Source organism: Erpetoichthys calabaricus, chromosome 4 (assembly GCF_900747795.2).
Source record: "Erpetoichthys calabaricus chromosome 4, fErpCal1.3, whole genome shotgun sequence".
In the NCBI taxonomy this organism is placed as follows: domain Eukaryota; kingdom Metazoa; phylum Chordata; class Cladistia; order Polypteriformes; family Polypteridae; genus Erpetoichthys; species Erpetoichthys calabaricus.
Window position 1 is genome coordinate 262,588,276 of NC_041397.2, and position 26,647 is coordinate 262,614,922.

Consider the following 26,647-nt stretch of genomic DNA (forward strand, 5'->3'; position numbering starts at 1 on the left):
TGGGATTTGATTTGGTAGGGCCCAAAGGAGCGAAATGTTAACACCTGCACAGCATTCAAAAGTACTGCGTGCCACCCATTAAAAAAAAAATAGGATGCCACAAGTGGAAAATTTGATCCTAGGGATTCGAGTGTGAAGATATGTGTATGCCAAAAAACAGGAAATGTGTACTCCAAAAAAAAATTCTATTTGTTAAACATTTCTATGCAATTTACCTTTATAAATTACAATTATCTTGCAAATGCATATATGAATGCGCCTAAAAACTTATATTGACATCACAAATGACTTTTGTGTTAAGAGAATGTCACTGCTTATGGTTAACTAAAGCAGCTTCATTCTCAGTAGATGCCCTTATTGCAATATGACTGCAGTAACTCGCTTCCATTATGATAGGAAAACCAGACACTGCTGAATATTGTCTTTTTATGTTGGCAAAAACATGTTATATTTTATGTTGTCACACAAGTGCGCATGGGAGGCAGCTAAAGGGCTTGAGTGAAGGCAGTTCTGAGGCATGCCGGGATGTGGCAGAGTGCTCTTTTTTTCCCTTACCTGTAGACCAGTTCCAGGAGATTTCACCTGGCTCTCTTGACGTCACTTCTGGGACCAAGCCAATGGAAGAAGACCTTACTAGCTCTGGCCCCTGTGATGTCACCTCCGCGCTCGAACCAATGACTGAAGAACATGAGCCAGATCCCTATGACCTCACTTCCTGTCTTCCCCTTTAAAAGTCTACACCTTTTCCCTATTTGTCAGTCTTGTTTTGGACTCTGTTGTATGCACGTCAGTGCTCTTTATTGATAGAAACGACTTTGCAGCCAGGATACCAGATTATACGGGTGGCTTCCCCAAACCTTTATCTGTGTATGTCTCATTTTTTTGACAATGTATATACACCCACACCATACGAAAACTGAATGTAGTACCTCATCAGTCAGTTAATGACTTCCAGTCAGTGGGCATGATGGTGTGAAATTTAGCTGAAATATTCCTGACCTGTTGGCCATTTACATGAGAAGTGACAACAGGCACTGATAATAAACTTAAGAAAAAACAAAAAAGTTCTTCAGTGAAAATATGCAGCATTGGTCCTCTTATAAGGGAACTACAATAAAGTCTGTACATTATATTCATCACTTTTAATGTTTAACGTGTCTGTCATGTCAATGCACATTATAATACTGGCATGGTGATATGAATTATTATATGCATGAATTGTTATTTAGCTGGTTTGACTTTATTTCCTTACTCGATTAAAGGTGCCCCCAAGATAGATCATTGAGTGTATAATATTCCATCCATCCATCCATTATCCAACCCGCTGAATCTGAACACAGGGTCATGGGGGTCTGCTGGAGCCAATCCCAGCCAACACAGGGCACAAGGCAGTAACCAATGCCGGGCAGGGTGCCAACCCACCGCAGGACACACACAAACACACCCACACACCAAGCACACACTAAGGCCAATTTAGAATCACCAATCCACCTAACCTGCATGTCTTTGGACCGTGGGAGGAAACCGGAGCGCCTGGAGGAAACCCACGCAGACATGGGGAGAACATGCAAACTCCACGCAGGGAGGACCCGGGAAGCGAACCCAGGTCCCCAGGTCTCCCAACTGCGAGGCAGCAGCGTTACCCACTGCGCCACCCATATAATATTCCAAAATACGAAAATATCTGAAATCTGAAATACTTCTGGTTCAAGGCATTTTGGATCAGAGATACTTAACATGCATAAACATAATGTAGAACAAACCATATTTGCCATTTAATAGTTAATGAAGCATATCTTTAAATAAAACAGAGATTTATGTGTTTTTAATAAATTTTGATTTAAGTTTAAATATATAGTACTGTTCATAGTAAAACTTTTTTTAGATATTGTATAATAAGACACCACTGCATTTCCAGAAAAATACATTTAATTTCAAAGGATGTACTAATAGAGAATGCAAAGTAAAATGGGAAAATTAAACCTTACTGCTTTTAAATGTTTTTTAAACTTTTGCACCTACAGTATATGCCTGGATGGTAGCACATCCTCTTACCTACCTTTAAAATAAAACAATAAATTACTCTTCCACAAAGCTCTAATCTTTCTTCAGAGAGTGAGCCTTCTCTCCATATGCCTCTGCCAAGGAAGATTCTTAAGATTTAAAACTCTTCTTGTTTTAAGAACCAATGCCTAGACTACTATCAGGTCATGCTAAGGAATCACTTTCAGGATTAGTTGTGACTGCCTATGTCTGCAAAAGGTTGTGATATTAAGCTCTTTCTAGCAAAACCTCATTGACCCTTTATCCACAAACCTTTCACAGCCTGTAAAGAGCTGTTTCTCCTAGCACCTCTCAAGCCATACACCTCGTTATGGAAAGCTCAGTGTTACTCAGGAACTGAATAATATCCTTTATTTATTTACTAACCTCCATTTCATCCTTGCAAAACCTAACCTTTAAATAGGAATATATTTTCAGCTTTCCTACCAAGAGATTTGTGTTTGGCCACCTAATAGCCTAGTCTTGCACCTCCTTCATGGAATTAATCTGTCTGTTTACAGTTTAAAACAACCAAAATATACTAGCTAGCCTGGCTACCATCTTTAGCTCCATTGAATTTGACTCTAAAGTCCTGTCTACCAGAACACTTTTCTGATTATCGGGGTCTGTCACCCCCTAGCAGCCTTAGTCTTCTGACAGTGGAATTGAAGGATGATCTTTCCTTGCCATTGTAAAACTAAATCACACTAATCCACTTGAATAGATAGAGAGACAGATATGTCTTGTGAAGAATGGGTGATTATGTGTGCTGTTATCATTGTCTGCATTGCTGTCCTTCCTTAACAAATATATTTTTGGTGATTCATTATCACAGAATCAAAGAGGTTTTCCAAAAAGTATTGTTAATATGTGTCATGTTATTACCCTCTTGCATGCATGAAAGACAAATTGAATTAGTTGGCCATTCCTTTAAGGAACACAAAAAACACAATTAGTTTGAGTCCCAGTCTAATCACTGTCGGTGCGAAATTTGCATATAATCTTCTTATCTGTGTGGATTTTTTGCTACTTTTCTTCACATATTACAAAAATGTTTTTGTTAGTGTGTTCTGTGGTTGGCAGGTGCTCTGTTCAGAGTTTGTTTCAACCCTGTACTACATGCTGCCAGGAGACATATTCATGTACATTAAACACATCTTTGAATAGCTGTTATAATTAAATATCTTCTAAAGAAGTAAAAGTAACTTATTTAAAACACAGAAGTTGGTAAAATAACTTCCAGTGTCATTATGTTTTTCTATCAATGTGCTAGTATTACATTATAAAATACAGTATTTCCCATTTAATTTATGCATTCAAAAATTTTATTTCTTCTCAGATTGTGCAAGCACTTCATACTTTTCTTCATAATCTCTTTCTGGTAGTCTAAAAAAAACTGACATCCATTGTAGACAAGCCAGAAATAAAGACAGGGACATTTCTGTGTGCCCTTGACAAATGTGCTCAATACTAAGCTTTTTTCAAATGTAGACAAGCTTATAAGAAAAAATCAGAACAGCTCAGTTGGGATGCCCCATACATTATTACTCTGTCATGCATGGAGATCACATTATGTTTTGAATGAGCCTTCATGCTCAGGGGTTGCATAACATATCTAAATCTCTCCATTCATATCCAGTAATCCTGGATAGTGAATTCATTAGTAGAAAGATCTGAACAGGCCAAAAAAGACCAATCATATTTATTATAAAAAGGACACATTTGTTTAATTTTTGTTCATTATTTGATTGTCTGTTAGAATTCACTATAATCTTGTATTGTTTTTTATTGTATGTTCAAGAAAATAAGACATTTTGCAAACAAGAACAAATCAAAAAGCCCATTAAGCATGTTTATTTAGATACTAGATAAACTGTTATAATGGGCTGTCTGCACTGTAGAAGCAATCAAATCAGAAAAGTTGAATTTTACATTACTAATGGGTATGCATCCAGTTGTTTCAGTTCTACATTGTTGTAAGTGCCCATTCAGGCAAACAACCTGAGTTGACAAAGTACAAAAAATTACAACACATGGAACGGACATTACGTAGTGGGAACATTTTAATACATGACTTGTTAGCAAGTGGAGCAAAGCATTATCATGTGTGCTACCTTTAAATGCATGAAACAGGCATGATTTATCTATATTCACCACATTTTTCCAAATGGAAAAGCGAGTGGCACATTGGGATACTGTAGATAAGGATGTGCAGTATGTCAGATCCACAGATAAGGTATAAGGATTCTCTATAAAGGCGAGATCACCCAGGATGAACTGTCATGCAAAAGTAACTCTGGACATTCATCAAGCCAGCTTACTTAAATAGTTAAGAATGATAAGAATGATATAATCAGAAGCTGTTTACACTGTAGTTCACAGATATGGTTATAGAATATGTGGTTTTCATTATTTGGCAAATTTTTAAACTAAGTTTCTGTTAACCTATAGAGGGTAAAAATAAATGTGACCTGAGAATATGAATGACATACTTAGGAGTTGTTCGCTGGAGCATTTACATATTTATCTGAGATGGAAGAGATGTTACTAGACTGCCAAATAGATGATTCATATTTCATATTTGCACTACCATGTTAAAAGAACATTTTGATCTTGGTGATCAGCATTTATACAACAGTAATATTCAGATTAAATGCTATGGGTACGGTCTGATTCATACTGTATAAGAATTTGTTACACAAACATAATTACTATGATGTCCAATCAGTTTTTTTAAGGATATTGATTTCAGTCTACAATATGTTACTCAGTATATTGTTCCATATTTTCAGTCCCTTGTGAAAATAAGTGATTCTTTGGATGAACTCCACTTTATTCTTTTTTTTTTTGTTATTCATGTCTACTCTTCTAATTGTATATGTTTTACAACAGTAGTATATAAAATAATTACTAACATACACATTGATTGTTTAAAACACTATTATTGAGGAATACTAGTGAAATGTAAGCTGTAAAGTTGGTTTACATCCATCATTTTTAAAAAGTGCAAGATAATTTATTAATCTTGTTTTCCAATAAAGAGTGCTGACTAGCTCCATAACTTTCCTGCTACTTGACATTTATTTAATTTTATTAAGGAGTAATGGAAGACAATCATTTAGTTACTTCTCCTGGTTAAGTGGAATGCATAGGAACCTCAGTAACCTTTTCTACTGTATTGTATTAAGGCAGGATGAATTGTATTCACATCCTTCTCATATCCTAGTAGTTTATTAACCAAAGTAAATAAGCCTATGCTATCAGTTAAGAACACATATGCATTTTTTTTATAAACCCTAGATGTAATTAGCACCTGGCTCTTTTACAAATGAATCAAACACCAATTGTATTCATATAACCTGTGTCTCTTACTAACTGCCTGCAGTAAATAAATATTTATTAACGGCTCATTGTTTATTATTAATGAATGTCTGCTGAGTACTGTGGCAGTAGTGCCAAAGTTGATTTGAATTGTTTGCAGAGGCTTCCAGGAATAAGCAAGTCCACAATACCCTTCACGGAGAAATCCTGCTGGCTGCTTTTTGGATTGGATTGTTCTCTATTGTTCCTAAATAAGATAAAAGGGATTTAAAAATTAAAAATGTAAGATAACTTTTAAACATTTTTATGACTTCAGCTATATAATAAACTCTTCCATTTTTCTGTTTTAAATACAATCATTTCACCACATGTGATTTAAATTGGTCACTGTGTGAAATGAAACATATACAGCTGCATTTTTAAAAACTGAACAGTGAATAAAGTCCACAATAATATTTTATTAATTTATTAATTTTCCAAATATAATAATTGTTATACAATTAAAGGGCATTACATTTTTTTAACATTTTATTATTTTTATTAAAATCAAAAAACTAGGTTTGAAACAAATCAACCCCCACTCATGAGAAAGAGAGCTAGGCCAGCAGAGTAAAACTTTATTAAAAGTAAAAATATGCAAATAAATAAATGAATCAAAATTAATACAATAAAAAAGAGGGGAGAGAATCCACTTCCTCAATCCACATGCTCAAAGGGCATTAAAATTTTTGTTTTATTTAAATTTAGATTTATTCATTGTTAGTGAACCATTTCTTTGTCTTTTTTTTTCTCATAGTCTATGTTAAATAAACCATTTATTTTCCTCCCAGTCGGGTGAGGGAATTTTAACTGAATCTTACACCTAACTAGTGTTTGTGTGTGCACAGGTCCTGCAATATACTGGCGCGAGTTGGTCTCGTCCATTTATAGCAGATGGACGTCCGAAGCAGAGCTCTGCTAGCAGCGGCTTTATTTTCCCACGTATTTCATATTATTTAGAGGTATCCAGTATTTAACCCGACCAAAGAACTTCCACTACAATATACAAGGATGAGTAACAAGAAGAAAAGTCAGAAAGAACCGGAAAAGAAACTTAAAGCCACTTCAAAGTCTGGAAAGACATCCGGCCTGAGTGCAAGGTTTGGCCTCTCGGAGACTGACCTGGAACAGGCAGACGAATGCGCAGATCTCCTGGGATCCCGCTCCATTGTATCGTCTCCAGTTGAGAGTGAAAATGGGAGCGAAGGTGCAAGTGATACAGGTCGCGCTGGATCGCCGATTTCTGCTACATTTCCACTCGCTGAGCACGAAAGCCGAAGCGAACTGTCCAAACTGAAAGAGAAAGAGAAAATTGCTACACTGGCTGCCACCGTGGCTACGGCCATAAATGAGCTTAAGAAGGATAACAAGAAATCTAACATTGAGCTTAAGAACGAGCTTAAGAAGGATATCATTGAGATTAAAAAGGGTAATAAAGAACGGGGAAACGCATCTATTTAAACGTTTTGATGTGAACTTTAAAGGCATGTTGGAGAAATTAGAGGAACACATCGAAGAAAATAGATCCAAACTGAAAATGCTTGCCGACCAGATTAATGACGTTACAGATCAGCTGGATGACGTTAAGCAGGCATTCACGGCTCGAGTTGAAACAGCAAAACAATTGGCATCTAACGCCGATGAAAAAGCCACAGCTGCGAATTCCGAATGCAAAAAACTTGGAGACAGACTTGCAGCCCTGGAAGATGGGTACAGAAGAAATAATATAAGAATTGAGGGTATACCTAAGAAACGAGAAAGCTCAAGCCCAGTGAAATTTACAGTAGAATTACTGTCTAAAATAATTGGAGATGATTTTAAACTCGACATTGAGACAGCAGCTGCTTATCGCACATACAGGTCAAGTACCTTTAAACCTAGGTCTTTTATTGTCCGCTTCGAGCGACTACGATGTAAGTCTGATGTGATGGCACTTCTCAGACACAAGCAAGACATTATATTTGAAAATAATCTTATTCGTATTTTCCCCGACTTCTCACCATTAACAGCTGTAAAACGTGCAGCCTACTTTGACATTAAAAAGTTGCTACGGAAAGCCGATATCAAATACGGCCTCTTGTATCCTGCCAAACTGAAAGTGGAAGTTCAAGATCAATATTATATTTTTTCAAGCCAGGAAGAAGCTGAAAAGGAATTAAAGAAGCTGTTTCCGACACTCTTTTGAAAATTAATAAGGAGCCGTATTCTGTCATGGCATGGGAAGGACCTATCATCTGATCTCGGATCCACTTTTAAAGAGACTGGTATTATAATTATACATCCTTTTCTTTATCTGGACATTATATGTTTATGTCTTAATTAGAGTTATAGACGTGAGTGTGGAAGTAATTAAAGTAAGATTTGTTTTTTTTTTAACTACCTTAAAGTAGACGGTTTAACATCATACTCTTGGTTTATTGCTATTTCTACTATTACATTACTATTACATTTATACTATTACATTATACTATTACACTAGGAATTACCATGTTTATCCTAGACTACTTTTTAAAATCATTCCCAGGGTTCATTCTTTTTTTTTATCTTAATATCTTAAAATTGCTGAAGATTATTTTAAGCTTAAAAACTGTTAATGATTATATTTTCAGCAGATAGTATTTAGAATTCAGCTGCAATAGATATCTCTTTGTTTTAATTCTGTAACGCCGCTGCGGGGTGGGGTTTGTTTTGTTTTGGACATGCTATGTCTCTTCGTATGTCAGAGGACCGGGACATCGCGAAGTGGGATCAAGCCTCATGTGGGGAGGCAAAATGGGGAGGTGGGGGATAAAGGGGGGAGAGAAGGAGAGCAGGCTACATCTAATCTATTCTTCTAATCCCTATAACTATAAGTATCAATGCAACAATAGGCTAAAATACAATAACTCATGGGGAATCTTAAAACTAAGATTAAAACTGCCTCATTACCAGTTAAGACTATAAAATGACATTAAAAACTCAGAATCAAGGTCTCCATGATGGGACAGTTAACTTTGTGAGCTGGAATGTTAATGGCCTGACTCACGAATTAAAGAGAAAGTATTCTCTCACCTAACAGGCTTAAACGCTAAAATAGTATTTTTACAGGAGACCCACTTACTAAGCAAGGATCAGTTCAGACTACAAAAAGACTGGACTGGCCAAATGTTCCATTCTAGCTTTATAAAGAAAACTAGAGGGGTGGGAATTCTCATACACAGAACAGTTCCATTTATAGCATCAGATGTAGTATCGGACCCTGAAGGGAGATATGTGATGGTCATGGGCAACTTATATAACAGTAAAATGATTTTAATAAATGTTTATGACACCCAATGTCGATGATAAGGAATTCATGCAAAATCTATTTGCATCCATTCCCAATGTGAACACTCATAAAATTATAATGGCTGGGGACTTTAATTGTGTTTTAAATCCACTTTTAGATAGGACTCCTGTGACAGGGGGGACGACATCTAATACTGCAAAGACAATTACACAATTTTTAAATGATCACAACTTATCAGACCCCTGGAGGTTTCTTAACCCAAACTCAAGAACATATTCGTTCTACACACCAGTGCATTATAGCTACTCAAGAACTGATTATTTTTTATAGATACTAATTTCCTGCCTACAATTAAATCATGCAAATACAACACAATTGTTATCTACGACCATGCCCCTCTAGTCTTGGAGCTCACACTCACCGTGCAGATGGCACCTTAACCCTCTTCTATTGGCAGACGAGAACTGCACAGAATTTATATCCAAACAAATCAGCTTCTTCCTAGAGACAAACATGCCCACAGAGGTTTCTACAGGAATACTCTGGGAAACTCTAAAGGCCTTCTTAAGAGGACAGATTATTTCATTTCTTTCCCACAGAAATAAATTAGAAACAAAGAAAGTGTCAGAGCTAAGAAGCGAAATTACTAGAATAGATGAAGAACAAGCCAGGCGTCCAAGTGAAGCTCTCCACAGGAAAAGGCAGGCCCTGCATACAGAACTTAACATCTTAACAACTAAAGAAACTGAACAACTTATTTATAAGTCTAGACATCATTACTACGAACACGGAGAAAAAGCTAATAAGATTTTAGCTCAACAAATTCACAAACAAGAAGTTCGCAATGCAATACCAGTAATCACCAACATGAATGGAGAAGAAATTATTGACCATAAAAATATAATGCACACATTTAGAGATAATTATAAATCCTTATATTCTACTGAGCTCAAAGAAGACAACACACAATCTAATGCATTTCTGGATACATTACAGACACCACAAATAGATGCTTTAAGTGCTGAGGAACTGGATAAACCTCTAACGCTAACAGAATTACTAGATGCTATAAAGTCACTTCAAAATGGGAAATCAGCAGGCCCTGATGGTTACCCCATAGAATTTTATAAGAAATTCTCCACTCAGCTATCTCCCCTCTTATTGGCAACATTTACAGAAGTTAGAGACAACCAAATGCTACCTCAAACATTTCGTCAAGCATTAATCACCGTCTTTCCTACAAAATAAGGACTTGTTACAATGTGCATCATCTCAAAAATTTTAGCTAGAAGGATGGAAAAAGTGCTGCCCTCGGTAATATCACAGGATCAAACTGGATTTATTAAAGGCCGACATCTATCTTCCAATCTTCGACGCTTGTTTAATATTATAAATTCACCAGCAAAATCAAACACCCCAGAGATATTACTATCATTAGACGCAGAGAAAGCATTTGATATGATTGAATGGAACTACCTTTTCACTGCATTAGAGAAATTTGGGTTTGGCCTGAATATTTGTGCATGGATCAAACTACTGTATACCAATCCAGAAGCCTCAGTTTGCATTAATAACATTTGCTCAGACTACTTTAAGCTAGAACGTGGTACCAGACAAAGATGTCCCTTGTCGCCACTGCTGTTTGCAATCGCCATTGAACCACTGGCGGTTCACTGTCGAAATTCTTATCAGATAAAGGGGATTGTCAGAGAAGGACTGGAACAGAAAATTTCTCTATATGCAGATGATATGGTTTTATATATATCAGACCCAGAAAACACTGTCCCTGCAGTTTTAACAGCACTAACAGAATTTCAAAAGTTATCTGGTCTTAAAATTAATCTGAATAAAAGCATACTCTTTCCAGTGAATTCACAAGCATATAATATTAGATTGGACACCCTACCTTTTACCATAGCAGATCAGTTTAATTACCTAGGGAGATAAATATCACAAGTAAACATAAAGCTCTTTATCAACAAAATTTTGTCGTTTGTATGGAAAAAATTAAGCAAGACTTGTATAGATGGTCAACTCTTCATCTCACTCTAGCCGGAAGAATTAACATTGTTAAGATTAATATCCTTCCTAAACTTCTTTTTTTATTTCAAAACATTCCAATATATATCAACAAATTGTTTTTTAAACAGTTAGATTCAACAATAACCTCATTCATTTGGAACTCAAAACACCCACGTATCCGAAGAGCGACCCTACAAAGACCTCAGGCAGAAGGTGGCATGGCTTTACCTGATTTTCAGTTTTATTACTGGGCAGCAAACATACAAGCCATAAAAATCTGGACACAAATAAATGAACATACACAGGCTTGGTCCGCAATAGAAGTAAAATCATGTAGTACTTCTTTATACTCCCTGCTCTGCTCTCCAATAAATGCAAGTTATTGCAAATATACTAATAACCCAATTGTGCTTACACTCACTCAGAATATGGAACCAACTTAGAAAGCATCTTAAGATGGAAAATCTTTTATCTGTGGCACCTCTGCAAGGGAACCACCTCTTTCCACCCTCGCAAACATATCCAGTTTTTAATACCTGGAAAAGTTTTGGGATTAAAATGCTCAGAGATCTTTATATAGACAACATATTTGCATCTTTTGAACAATTACGTTCACAATGTAACCTCCCAGCTACACATTTCTTTCACTGTCTTCAAATTAGAAATTTTGTTAAACAGAAATTGCCCGATTTCCCCCACTTCGCACCCTCCACAATGCTGGAAAAAATACTGCTCAATTTCGAGGAATTAAACACCATTTCCGCATTATATAAAATCTGATCAGAGTCCCTACCTTTCAAAGATCCAAGAGGACATTGGGAAGAAGATCTCTTAACCAATATATCAGAAAAGGAGTGGAAGGTAGCAAAGCAGAGAATTCACTCGAGCTCCATATGCGTAAAGCATTGAATTATTCAACTAAAAATTATATATCGAGCCCATCTGTCTCGCTTAAAACTGTCCAAAATGTTTCCAGGGCAAGATCCAACCTGTGAATGCTGCAACCAAGCTCCTGCCTCACTGGGTCACATGTTCTGGGCCTGCACCAAACTAACATCATTTTGGACCAAAATTTTTAAGTGCCTTTCAGACAGCCTTGGTATCACAATCCCTCCTAACCCATTAACAGCTGTGTTCGGTGTTCTTCCAGATGGACTTGACGTAGAGAAGGACAAGCAAACGGTGATTGCATTCACTACACTTTTGGCACGCAGACTCATTCTGTTAAATTGGAAGAATCCTAATTCTTCTCTGATAAGTCAGTGGGAAACCGATGTTTTATATTATTTGAAATTGGAAAAAATCAAATTCTCAGTTAGAGGATCTGTACAAAATTTTTTCAAAACCTGGCAGGATCTGATCAATATTATTTTAGAATAAGAGAAATAACTATTACCGCATTTAATTCTCTTCTCCATCTCTTATTTACCTATATATTTATTTCTCCCTTTCTTTTATTTATTGTTGCCTTATTAAAAAGCCCTAAGCAATTCTCCTTTGGCTTAGCTCTCCTTCTCAGGGGTGGGGTTTGATTTGTCTTCAATTTTGTTTGGTTATAAATTGATCTATTTGTATGGAATGATTACAATAAAAATTAATAAATAAAATATAAAAACAAGAAAAAGTTAGCAAAGTGTTGTTTTCAAAGGATGTACTTTAAATATTTCTGAAGTTTTATCATTTTTAACCTTTTGCCTGTAAATGTCTTATTTTTTGTCAGTTTTGGATAATGCTTTCTTGTGTAAACATGACTGAATATAAATCTATACTTTTCTAGTATTTCAGGAAAAGAGCAAAACTCTTTAATTAAAGCAACATTAGCTATGGACTAGGTCTTCACAAAATGAAGAATCAAAGGATAGTATTTGTAATATTTTAAATAAAATGCTTTAAAAATGTTGGAGATTAAAACTGCAGTCAAGTTAGCAGCTGTAGAGAACTGTATTGATTCTCATTTTTCAAGGAAATTAAACTGGGAGATACATTTGTAAGGTGAATGGGGATGATATATTATTTAATTAATAAAATATGTTAATTGTGGCAAAATCATTAATAAACAACATTATTGATTAAAAAAAAAAAGATATACTGGCGCATTATTCCGGGTACTTCCTGCTTGCCACTTTCAATCCTACTACAATCTTGAGATCAATTATGTGGTATCAAGAATAAACATTTAAGAATTTCCCATCTTGGGGGGGTTGTCATGGTGGTACAATGATTAGAGCTGTTGTCTCATAAATTCACATACATAGGTTTGAATTCCACACCTACCTGCTGCTTGTGTGCTGTTTGTTTGTTCCCCCAATGCCTGTATGGCTCTTTTTCCCAGTACTTCCATTTTCATTCACATTCCAAAGATATGGCTGCTAATTTTATTGAGGACTGAAAATTGGTTCCATTTGGGTGTGTGCATGAATGGGCCATGCAGTGGACTGGTATATTGTCCACATTTGGTTGCTGTCTTTTTTCTGACACTGTAAGGAAAATCAGTGGCCCACTGCAATACAGAATTAGATTACATGGGTTTAAATATGTTATATTATGTACTGTTATGTATTTTCTAGCAATCCATGCAATCCGATGCTTGGTTATTTTTTTGTTCTTAGTTTGACATTGATTTGACATTGATTTTTTTATCACAGTACTAAAAAAGCATTGATGCAAACAGCTAACATTTAATTACATCTCCTTTAAATTAGTGGAGGCACTATCAAACCCTAGGAGGATGCCAAGCCAGGTACTTATGTGTCACAGTACTGAATATTCCCAGGTTGTGTATATTTTAACTTCAAGTTAGAAAATATAATGTAATTAAGTAATTAAAGCATTTTTTATTTGAAAAAAAGCTTAACATAAACTGTTCCTAATTTACAATTTAAAATTTTTTAATCAAGTGTGTAGATAGGAATGCAGAAGTAAAAACAAACATCTCTGACATATGTGCAACATCAGCATAAATCAGGTTAAATGTTCAGTCACGTTTCTGAGCAGGCTGTTTTGAAACTGTCCTCATTAGAACAAGAGCATTATGGGAAACATCTAAGTTCTAATTACTTTCAGAGTTGAAAGAACTGCTGCTTTTAAATGAGAACACTAAAGTCCATATGAAATACATGATAATCATTATTTGTTATGAATGATTTGCATTTCTGGTTCTTTTTATGAATTACTATTTTAATCAGAATCATCTATTCAGTAGAAAAACAAATAAAACTTTAGCCTAATTTCAACATCTGGTATGCATTATGAACATTCAGATGGAGTAAATAAATAAAATCAAATACCATCATTTGAACAATAGCTTGCTCTTTTGTCTTCTGCTTGTAAATCAAGTCTAAATTACAAAAATATTATTCAATTATCTTTATTTACTGAACCAGACACTTCTTAGTTTTGTTCAGAATGACAGAAATTGCAGCAAAGATTTCTGAAAGGGGTCAAAATTCTTTGATTTGATTTTATTAGCATCATTGTGCTTTCACTTATGTGACTTAAAAATTTTGAACTCAATTCTAATTCCTAATGCTCTTTGACAAGACCAGTTTAGGCTAACAACTTAAGCCCTCCTGCATACCCTTTCAAAAAAACTTAGTTCTAAGTTTAAAGTAAAAGAAATTCTCCATACATCTACAGTACTTGAACTCCTAACAAGATGTGATTGATATTTTTTTTTCTATTTTTTCATTTGTGTGAAAATTTCATAGTTACCTGTTTTACTTTTGTGTTTCTTCACCACACATTGTGACATATCTTGAATTTCCACAGCTTGAACTCTAAATGTAAATATTATTTCCATCTAGTTGATTCTGATTATACATACAAAATAGCCATGTGGTGCTGCACTGAGAGGCACTCTGATCAATGTTATATATTTGGTGAAAATACACACAATATTTGCATTAATGTATCCTTCAAATGAAAACACTGCAAGGAAGAAGTAAAAGAACTAGAAGGCTGGAATACGGATTAGGATGAGACACCATGCATGTGTGATGCAGATTGGCAACAGCCTTACATGAGCCTTATAGCCTTACAGCATGCATGAAAGTTCTGCGCATGGCTGCTACAGCTGTGAAAACTCACATTGGCCTCTCAAAAAATCATGATGGGCTGCTGGGAAAAAAAAATGTTAATCTAAGCTGGCTGCATAGCGAATTTCTAGGACAATATTCAGCAAACAAGGTCACCAGTGAACATAAAATATGTGTTGTAGAAAACACTTTGTCAAATTTCACCAATTGACACTATTGATATCTATTGGTCTGGAAAGGGCTACAGAGCTCTTTCCAAGGCTCTGGGCTTCCACTAGACTAAAGTGTGGGACATAGTCTCCAAATGGATAGTACTTGGAAGAGTGGTTAGTCTGCAAGATTACTCTAAGACCATGGCAAAAATGATCCAGAAGGTCCCAAAGGATCCCAAATAATATTCAAGAAACTACAGAATTCCCTGTCCCCAGTAAAGGCTGCTCATGACTCCATAATCAGAAAGACACTGGGCAAAGAAGGGTTTCACTGGTGAGTAGCATGTAGAAACCACTGCTAACCAAGAAAAACATAAATGCTTATCTCTCATTTTCCAGGAAGGACCTGAGTGATCGCCAAATCTTTTAGGGAAATGAGACAAAATTGAATCTTTCTGGATAATAAGTGTACCGTTATGTCTGATGTAAATCAAACACAGCATTCGAGAGTACATAGTGATGGTAGTTTAATGGTGTAGGAATGCTTTGCTGCCTCGGGACCCAGGAGACTTGCCATAATTGAAGGAGCCCTGAACACTACTCTGAATTAGAAAACTCTTTAAGAAGAACAACTGGTCATCCGCATGTGAGTTGAAGATGAAGCATAATCGAGTCATGCAACAAGAAGCAAATGCACATCAGAAAGGTTAAAAATAAAAAAAAAAAGGTTAAAGTTTTGGACTGGCTTAACCAAAACCCAATAGAGATGCTGTTGCGGGACCTGAAACAAACAGTTCTCATTGTCACACATGTGCACTTGGGAGTCAACCGCAGGGACAAGAAAACGCCAATCCCACACCAGGCTCTGGAGCGGTGGGTTGCACTAAACCTCTCTATTTTCTCTCAGCAGACCAAATACGAGAAATCCTTCCTGTCCCAGCCCCAAGGACATCACTTCCTGTCCCAGCCCCGAGGACGCCACTTCCTGGGAACAGACTATAAAAACCCATCATCCTTCAGATCTAATCAGTTCTACTTTGGACTCGAACCTGTACACACTGTACCCAACTAAAAGCCTTTTGCAGCTAGGGAAACTATACGGGTGGCTGCCCCAAACCTTTGTTGTGTGTCCAGTCGTTTATTTTACATCATAAACCCAACATTGTTTCTGAAATAAAGAAGCTCTGAAAGGAAGAGCAAGCTAAAATTCCTTTACATTAATGTAGGAGACTGATAATGAATTATAGGAAGCATTGGTTGTAATAATTGTATCTAAAGTTAGCACAACCAGTTATTAAGCGAAAGGAGCAATTACTTCTTCACACAGTTGCAGCTGGTGTTGGATAGTTTTGCTCATTCAATAAATGGCATGCTGTAGTTTGTCATTATCTATCTATGCATTTCCTCCACGGGTCCATGTCTAATCACAAATTGAGTTAGGCTGGTTCTAGTGCCTTATAGCTTGAGTGAAAAGCTATAACAAACTGCAACTTATTGATCAGGTCTAAAGTGAACAGAACATGAACAGAGTTTTCAGCATCTTTAAAACTAAACAATTCATGGTAAAATTTCAAGCTGTGAAACCTTTGCTTGATGCCTTCATTTAAATGCATTTATAGGACATGACATACTAGAAAATTGAACTTACCGATATCACAGTTAATTTTTAATGTTAGCAGTAGAGAAACCATAATGCTATTGGTCATTACACTTGCATAAATATCTAAGACATGTATAGATTTAGCACAGTTCATGAATGAATTAACATCAATAATTTAAGCTTATTATATTTATTCCATCCATCCATCCATTTTCCAACCCGTTGAATCCGAACACAGGGTCACGGGGGTCTGCTGGAGCCAATCCCAGCCAACACAGGGCACAAGGCAGGAACCAATCCCGGGCAGGGTGCCAACCCACCGCAGTATTATATTTATTATTTTTTTATATTAAATTTTTTTATTTCAAACCAGCACACTACATGAATTTACCAGCAATTTTCAGTCATAGATTTAGTTTATTTACATAATGTTGGACATGTTTTTTAATTAATCTTTAGCCATTACAGTCTGCAACTTATCCCGACAAAATCAAACAAGTTTGATTTTTTCTTAACTTGTATGAGTGGGTTTGTGTACATGCAAGAGATTACAACCAATGAGTGCTCTCCTGGAAGTATAATGCAAAACAAAAACTTGGTGTTTTGGACTACACAAACAGAAGAGAAGCTTGTCTGTCCAATGTCTTTTGTTTGTCATACAATGACAGAATGAAAAAAGAAAATGAAAGGGCTGATACACTTGCCATACGTGAAAAGCATTTGTGTAGGCCATGGCACTGTTAGACAGCAGGTTAACTGGGTATCAGAATGTGGTGAGCTCACAATATATTGGGAGAATTAAACTGTGCTGAAATGTTGTGAGGTAGTTGTGTAATTCACTGTCCCTTGTGATTCCTAGTTTTGTAATCTAATATCCTCAAGGTGATAAAATCCACTTACTTCAGTCGTTAAGTCTGACATACTTTCTGACTAAAAGACATGTGGTGTGCCACTAGCTTAATTGAAACAACTCAGTCAGCTTGATAGTTTTAGGAAAGCAATATAACTTTTCATGGAAATATGGAGATTAGGATAACTGAAGATTTCAAATATTCCCCCTGGGCAACTTTATTCAGTGAACACTACTGCACTTTATTCTAGCTTTGGGAGCTATGGGTACCCCTTTTAGTCAAATATACAAAGCAGAATTTGTGTTTGTGTGTTTGTCCAGCATGCAAATCCACAACACAAAAAATTCAGATTTCCCATTTGGGAAAACCATAGGTTATGTTTCGTTCTGAAATTTTTCCCCTTAGGAAACTTTATTTAGTGACTGCACCTATGCTTTATTAAGGAGGTTGCTTCTTACAGGGGCTTAAGTCAGTAAAATTTTAATTTGGGTCCAACATTTCTACACCTTGGGGAATTTATTTTGTGACTGCACCTGAACTTTATTCCACACTGGAAAGCAGCAGGTACCCCAGCTTGTTAGCATAAAAATCTGAAGCTAAATGTTGATTTTCAATTTTAAAAAGCTTTACTACTGTATTTCGCTACATTTTTGTATCTGTAACAGATTAAACATAACATTGTATTCTCAAACCTGTTTAATCTAAATCAGGATCACAGGGAGCCAAAGCCTTTCTCAGCAGCATCAGGTGCAAACTATGAACTAACCTCCAATAGATCACAAGTGCATCTCAGGGAACATTCAATCACACATCAACACTGACTCATAAGGGAGCAATCTAGAATCATCAATAAACCCAGAGCACCTGGAAGCAAACCCACACAAATGTAAGGAGAACTTGCAAATTACCACACTTAGAGAAACCCAGCACGTAATTTAAATAAAGGACACTGGATTCATGAGGCAGCAGCACTAACTGCCATTGCACAACCATTCTACTTAAGCTTTGATTCTTGTATTTATCTTAAAATAGTATTGTTTTAATTTAAAAAATTGCTTTTTACAGAAAGCATGCAATGTGCACATCAGGAAGGAAGTATGGTTTGTTTCGAAAAAATCTTACTGCTTTCTCTTAGAGTTTGATTCTCAGGCTTCTCAGGCATTGACAGAACATTTATGGATCTGCATGGCATTCAACCCACAAGCCATAAACATTTTGCCACAAGGTGGTATTTACTTATCATGGTGTGAATGCATTTATTCATTCATTTCATCTTGAGCTGACAACTCTTCCACACAATAAACACATCTCAATCATATTTTTTCTTCAGCATTGTTTACATTCTTTACCTTTAAGTTTGAAAATCAATGTAAAAAAATTGACTCAGGTAAAATAATAATAATAATAATTCATTACATTTATATAGCGCTTTTCTCAGTACTCAAAGTGCTATCCACACAGGGAGGAACCGGGAAGTGAACCCACAATCTTCCACAGTCTCCTTACTGCAAAGCAACAGCACTACCACTGCGCCACCTGTGAGGTAGTTGCCTGGAGATGATCTGATATTTTATAGGACAACTTCTGTTTCGTTGAGCCACACTGTCAAACTGTAAATGTTGTCTTTAACTGAAAGCCTTATAATATTGGTTTGGCCCAGTGGTTAAAACTGCTGTCTTACACCTTCCAGGACTTGGGTTTGATATCTGGGTTTGACAATGCCTGTGTGGAGTTTGCATGTTGTCTTTATTCATGCATGAATCCTTTCTAGGGACAACATGGACAGATATATTTATCTTACTTTCAGATCTGTGTACTAGACTTTTAAAGATTAGATAATTTTAGTAACTTTTGTTGTATCAGGTGCCAATGTGGTACAGTGGTTTAATACCACTGCCTTGCATGTCCTGCATACTGTAATTTCATATTGTGAATGGTTGCCTTTTCTGTGTACTTTGCACATTCACCACATGACTGAGTCGATTTTCCTTCCACACTTCGAAGTCATTCAGTACAAGTTAGTTTGACTGGCAATTCTAAAATGAACTATTGTGAGTGGTCCATGCGATGGATTGTCAGTTTGTTAAGAGTTTGTTCTAGCCCAATGCCAGACTCTGTTAGGAGTGGCTCTACCATTTAAAATTATGCAGGTTGGCAGAATGCTATGCATTGTTATTTTCACTATTGGCACACCAGTTTCAGTTAATTCAACTAATATTGCTGGGAAAAGCTATGACCACCCTAAATAAGATGATACAGGTACAGAAGATGGATAGTGTGACAAAAAGGCGCTATATCAACACCTGACCTGACACAGACAGACACGGGAGGCACATGTGTAAAAGAAATAAACTTTTATTTTCTTCACCTGTGGGGCACGTCTCCCCCGTGTCCCACAGGCACAACACAGTCCCACAAAGACCAAAAAGCACAAGCACAAACATCTCCTCTTCACCACCACTCCTCACCGGCAAGCGATGTCTCCCTACTCCCGACTCTGGCTCTTCGATGGTGGCTACTGGCTCCTTTCATAGCCCACCCAGAAGTGGTCCAGGTGTTTGATGACCTATTTCCGACTGTACTTCTAGGTGTGGCAGAGGAACTGCCCACATGGGCTCAGGAACCACTGCAGCACCCCCTGGCGGTACCCCCAGATCCCAACAGGGTTGAAAAGGACTCCATCTCCCACGCAGCCCTGCAGGAATCTGAGGCACCACTGCCACCCGAGGGGCTGCCATCTAGTGTCCTGGGGGAGGTACTGTTCTGACTAGGCTTCCTACCCCAGTGCTTACAGTGAAGAGGTGTCTCGGCTGGACAAGGACCCCAGCTGTCTGTGACACTAGGTATTTGTTCCTGGAATCCTCTGCTTTCATTCGCACATGTAATAAACAAAAAAAGAATGAGATTAACTCTCATAGTTACATTGAATCAAATCAGACAAAGTTTTTTACTGGGTGGGAAACATACAGTTCATGCACATTTTTTAAATGACTAATGCCACACATGCCTATTTCTAAATATACTTTATACCAATAAAATAAAGTTTTTCTGCTCAGAAGAATGTAAAAAATATAATTATACTAGCAGGCAGAGTGGCTTAGTGATCAAGAGTGTGGACTTCAAACCTAGGGGATGTGGATTCCAATCCTGCTACTGACACTTTAGCAAGTCACTTAAACTGCTAGTGGTCCAATTGGAAAATCAAACGAAATATAATCAATTGTATCTCAGATGTTGTAATCTGCCTTAAAAAAAGGCATCAGCCAAATAAATTAATAATAATAATGGTACTTTCAATGGCAGGTGCTCATGCCACCTGTACTACACCTGTCAGTAAATATTAAATTTACAGAGTAGACATCATTCCCATTCCATAGTCAATCGGAAGCAAATGGTCATATTATCATTAAACATATCCATTAAGAAGGAAGCTATTTATATGAAAATATTCCAACACGGCACAGTAGTTGTCTTTGGGATTCCATTTCCTCATAGGACATTCACACACACACACACAAACACACGCACGCACGTGCACACACACATACACACACACCAACATAAAGCTGTTTAAGGGATACAACTTAAAAAACATATATTTGGGTCGTGAAAGTCAAGTCCAGTCAAGTTGGGGAGCATGCACTGGTACAGTGCGTTGCCGCACCCCCTACATGACGAAACAACTCAGGATCCTGGTTGGTAACCCCCCAGGCAGACACGCGGTCCAGTCCCACCCTCCGGAAATAACCCTCTATCTGCCACAGCCAGGTGTTATGTGGACGATCCCTTAGCCTGGTCCAGCCACTCGGGTCCCCAACAATGAGGATCTTACGAGATGGATCACCCTTGGGGAAACGTGCCACATGGCCGTAGTGCTGTAACTGACGCTCCCTCACAATGCAGGTAATGTGCCTCATTCGGGACTCCATGAGCAACCGCTCATTCAACACAAAGTCAAACCAACAGTACCTAAGGATTTTCTGGAGAGACACAGTACCAAAGGAGTCCAGTTGTCGTCTCAGATCACTGGATAGCGTCCATGTCTCACAATCATATAGCAAGACAGGAAGCACCAGGACTCTAAAGACTTGGACCTTCGTCCTTTAGCATAGATATCGGGAGTGCCACACACGTCTTTCCAGTGAGCTCGTGACCCCCCATGTTCTCCCAATCCGTCTACTGATTTCATAGGAAGAGTCACCAGAGACATGAATGTCACTGCCAAGGTAAGTAAACCTCTCGACAAGGTCAACACTCTCTCCGAAGACAGACACACTGCTGATGGCTGTGCCCAAGAGGTCATTAAAGGCCTGGATCTTGGTTTTTATCCAGGACACTCGCAAGCCCAGACACTCAGACTCCTCGCTCAGTCTCTCAAGAGCCCCGATCAAAGCCTCCATTGACTCCGCGAAGATCACAGCATCGTCAGCAAAGTCAAGATCCGTGAATCTTTCTTCATCGACAGATGCCCCACAGCTGCTGGACCCCACGACCTTGCCCAACACCCAGTCCATACAAGCATTGAACAGAGTAGGAGCAAGAACACACCCCTGACGAACCCCAGAATCAACTGGGAAAAACACAGAGGTTCTGACTCCACTCTGCACAGCACTCACAGTACCAGTATACACGCCAGCCATGATATCCAGCAACCTTGAGGGGATCCCGCGAACCCTCAGGATGTCCCACAGAGCAGCTCGATCAACTGAGTCAAACGCTTTACAAAAATCGACAAAGGTTGCAAAGTTACTCTGCCGATATTCGCGTTTGCGCTCCATGAGAACCCTCAGTGCCAGGATGCGGTCAATGGTAGACTTCTTAGGCATAAAACTAGACTGTTCTGGTCGCTGGTAGGTGAGCAAGTGATCACGGATCCTACTGAGGATGACCCTAGCAAGGACCTTACCAGGCACCGAGAGCAGTGTTATCCCCCTGTAGTTGTTGCAATCCAGGCGATCACCCTTCCCTTTCCAGATAGGGATGACAAGTCCTGTTTTCCAGTCAGTTGTGATCATGCCAGTTTCCCAAATGGAAGCAAATATTGTGTGCAATGCCAGGAGGACGGCCTTACCACCAGCCTGGAGAAGTTCACCCCAGATACCACAGATCCCTGCAGCCTTTCCTACCCTCAGCTGGTTCACCACCTGTGCAATCTCAGTGAGATTGGGTGTTTCACAGCTAATTGGAGGATCAGCCTCAAGAACCGTGGACCCAGAAAACCGTGGACCAGCGGGTCGTGAAAGGAAACTAGAATACCCAGAAAAATTCCCTGTGACCCCTTTAGAGAATATGGAAAATTCACAAGAAAAAGTCCAATTGGGAGGTAAAAGCAATAAACACTGTACTACCATGTTACCCCAGAAATAACTTTTTTCCTCTCTTTACAGCTTATTATATTGTCTCTCTGTTTCATGTTTTCTTTCAATTGCATTCTGTTCAATGTTAGATTTAGTTTATATTCTTTTGCTTGGCAAAACACCTGGAACCACTAGCTGGTACAGTGTATTGTCATAACATGCTTGGGCAGGCATTACATATCCAGTTTAAATTAGTATGTAATACAAAAACGCTTTCTAGTGACTTTTTAGATTATAGAGCTTTTCAGACTAATGTCCTAAACAATACTGCATGAATATTTCAATACCAGTATGCTACATGACCTCTGGGGTAGTTTTGCAGCATAGGAAAGTTATTAAAGCTGAACCAGTTGTCAACAATGTAAAAGTACACTTGGCTGCATCAGAAATCAAAGGAAGTTTCCAGCTAGAAAACAGAGAACAGGGCATACTTACTCAGAGGGAGCTTTAACAGGATCTGTGCAGCTTGCAGGAAGAAAATGTGCAAGAAGAGTACATTCAGAATTCAGAAAAAGTTGCTTTTATAAGGTTTTTTATAAATCTTAAAGTCAACAGGTCAACAAGATTTCAGATGGCCTGCATGTGTCTACCTGCTGACCATGTGAAAAATAATCTAAGATTTAAGGTGCTACATACTTTTATATGATTTTTTTGCCTGAAGGGGATGCCACATTCAATCTGGAAGGACAACTAACTGCTTGACACAGGAGCATCTTTCTTTCTTTTTTTGTAAACAAAATTGTGAAGGGTAATGGTGTAACATTTTCACTATCTGTCTCTGTGTTGTTTCCTTTAGATTGGAGGAGGGCTTTTGAGACCAATTCTGAAGTCACTTCTGCCCAGCAGAGTGTGGCTGTGCCCCTTCTGACTTGGACCATGTATAACCAGGGAAGCCACCATGAGTTGCTGTTCATTCTGCATCCTGATTCTGTGGAGGACAGATTGTCTCAGTTAGAAGCATTATAACAGATCCCTGGTCAACTTTGTGCTGATGCAAACTTGCATATCCTCCTTTTCATTTGCTGCATTTCATTATTTAAAGAGTTTTGCTCTTTTGCCATCCCAACACCCTAATGTTCTCTCTACCTTTTCAATTACAGTTAATACACCAACTACCAAAGAACAAAATTACTGGTGAGGAAGGGCAGAATACTTTACTAGCACTTTTGGTTATTTGTCTATTTCATACAGAGATTTGTGAATTCTCATTTGCAAATGTAAGAGTGATCAGGTAATTTCCTGGTTTGAAAGTGCTCACATATTACAGTCCAGGTAAAGGGGATTGGGATCATCAAAGCTGTGTTTATGTTTGCGAATATGTGAACATCGATGTATAAAAGAAAATAAGTTGTTAATAAGTAGTGATAAGCAGTTGTTAAGTGTTAAGTTTGTTCTATTACTACAATTTCACAAATATAATTTTCATACAAAGTGTCAAAATTACAAAAACACATTAGTGAAATAAAAACTGAAATAAATAGCTGAGATGAAGCAAATAAAAACCATGTTCTGCCTGAATATATATTCTACTGTTTGCTTTTCTGATTTCCAAAAGTTGCATAAAGTCTGGTTTCCACTACATTAGTGTCATGCCGTCTGTTTCAATGCTATTTTCACAGATGAATTAACACACCACTACATGTAATTGTGGGAAATACTTCCATTTATAAACATGAAAGCAGTTGCGAAAACACCACACAGGCATGTCTAGTTTGGTTTAACACTTTCGTTTTTATCTCAGGTGTAGAGTAGCTGCCGCACTTTGCAATCCATCCACATTTCAGACAATTTCAAATTGGAAGAATTACAAAACAAACACACTTCTGTACTTGTTTATGGAAACTCTTGAGCTATTCATTAGTTTGTATTTAGCACTACCTGAAACGTTTATAATTAGTTCACTTGTGTTAATATTGGTAGATGTAAGGTAAGGGTTTCAAAACAGTATTGCATTTCTGGCCTTCCAATTTAAAGTTGTAGTTCAGATGTAGGTAGGATTAATAAATTTCATGGAATAATGTTTGCTTCATGACAAATTGCCAGAATTAATTTCCCAGGATTTTGACTTTCATTAGTAAAAGAGTGATTATGAGGATGGTTTAAATTCTTACTGAAAACATGTTGGCGGGACAGCTAAACCTTGATTACTGCATGGTTGGACCACTATGTAGTATTCTGGTAGTTTCCTAGAAATTAAATATTTATTACAGGCTACATTTTACATTTTTAAAATACTTTTTGTACTCTCCATACTCATTCCTCCCTGTTGTTTATTTACATTATTCACATAAGGATGTGATGAGATGAATAAAGGAATAACACAATGTATTTTATGATAGAATACCTCATTGAGTATTTAACCCCGCTCTGCTTAGTGGGTTGGCTCAGATACTCACCCATCTAAAACTACTACACAAGACGTCCTGTTTGTCTCAGTCTCTCTTTCATTAAGACCTGGACTGTCCTACTCCTACCATTCAAGCTGAGAATTTGCCACATCTCTTCTGCCTACTCCATTTTTAGTTGTAAGACAGTGTCCCTTAAACCTTACAGAGGAGTTTCTTCACACTCAATTCTCAGCACTGCATACTGCCTATCAAGAAGAGGTCCTTTTATCTATCACCTATTCACCTTCTTTCAGTATATTGTCCATCTTACCTAGACATATTTTTAGTTTTCTTCATAGGGAAAATTATTTCATGAACACTGTCTACAAGTAGAACATATCAACACCATGTTGAGTCCTGTTGTCTCAACTGGCATGATGTACTGGTTCTCCTGACCTCTGCTTATAACTGTCTCTGCCTTTTATGTCAATATCCTACTTATAATTCACCTGATGTGTCCAGTTTTTAATAGCCATTTTTTGGTTTCTTTCAGGGAAATGAGACACGGGCATTGTGAAAAATAGGGGACCAGTTTCTGTGATTATTAATTGCACTAAAAGTCTGACTAGGATTAGAATTTCTCCTACCTCAAGTAGGACATGAGAACAATTTATCAAGCATCCTAAACCAATTTCCAACTAGGAGTAGAAGTTCACATTTGAGAAAGATTGACTTCACAATTTCATGACACTCCGAGCTGCAAAAAGTTACTCATTAAAGTGTTTTCTAGGAAATCATGATGTCATTTCGTAGTTTTTTGGTGCTAATGCTATGACTTCACAACAAAGATAATAATAATGATGATAATAATAATAACATTAAAAAAATTTAATTTTAAATAGTATTTAAAGTAGTAGAAGAGGAACAAGAACAAGAAGTTAATTGTTGCCACTTCATAACAACATCAAGAGGCATACACACCAAATAAGAGTAAAGCTCAATATAAGGCTTGTTTATTTAGCAATGAAGAATCAACTTCCAACTGTTTTGGTCATGGGAAACACCTTATAAAGTAACAGTCCAGAATCACATCACATGTATCTCTTTCTTTGAGATCTCCTCTTATCTTCTGAGAGGCTCTATTTATCCATTGCTACATGCTCTCCCTATGTTAATATACTCTAAAACACCCATTTAGTTTGATTACCAAATCAAAATTGTGTTGTGACTGAGCATCCTGGGCTTAAAACTTGCACCCAGATGTTGTTCTTGTGGTGTTTTCACATTCGCTTTGTGTCTGTGTGGTTTGTCCTCATTTCAGTTATCCTCCCTCATCTCAAAAGATGTGCAGATTATGTTCATTAGTGATTGGATTCTTATTGTGGGTGTTCATAGGTGGGACTGGTGCCCTTTCCATGTCATATTTGCTGAACTGCATTCAGTGGTGCATGGGTTGGCACTGACCCTTTTAACACTCAATTGGATTTAGCAGGTTTGAGAATATTATTTTATATTTATAAAAACTTAAATTCATTTATGATAATTTATAATGGCATTAAGTTTTACGTGCATACATACATTCTAAACCCCATTTAATCTATTTTAATGTCTCTGTATATTAGAAATAATTTGC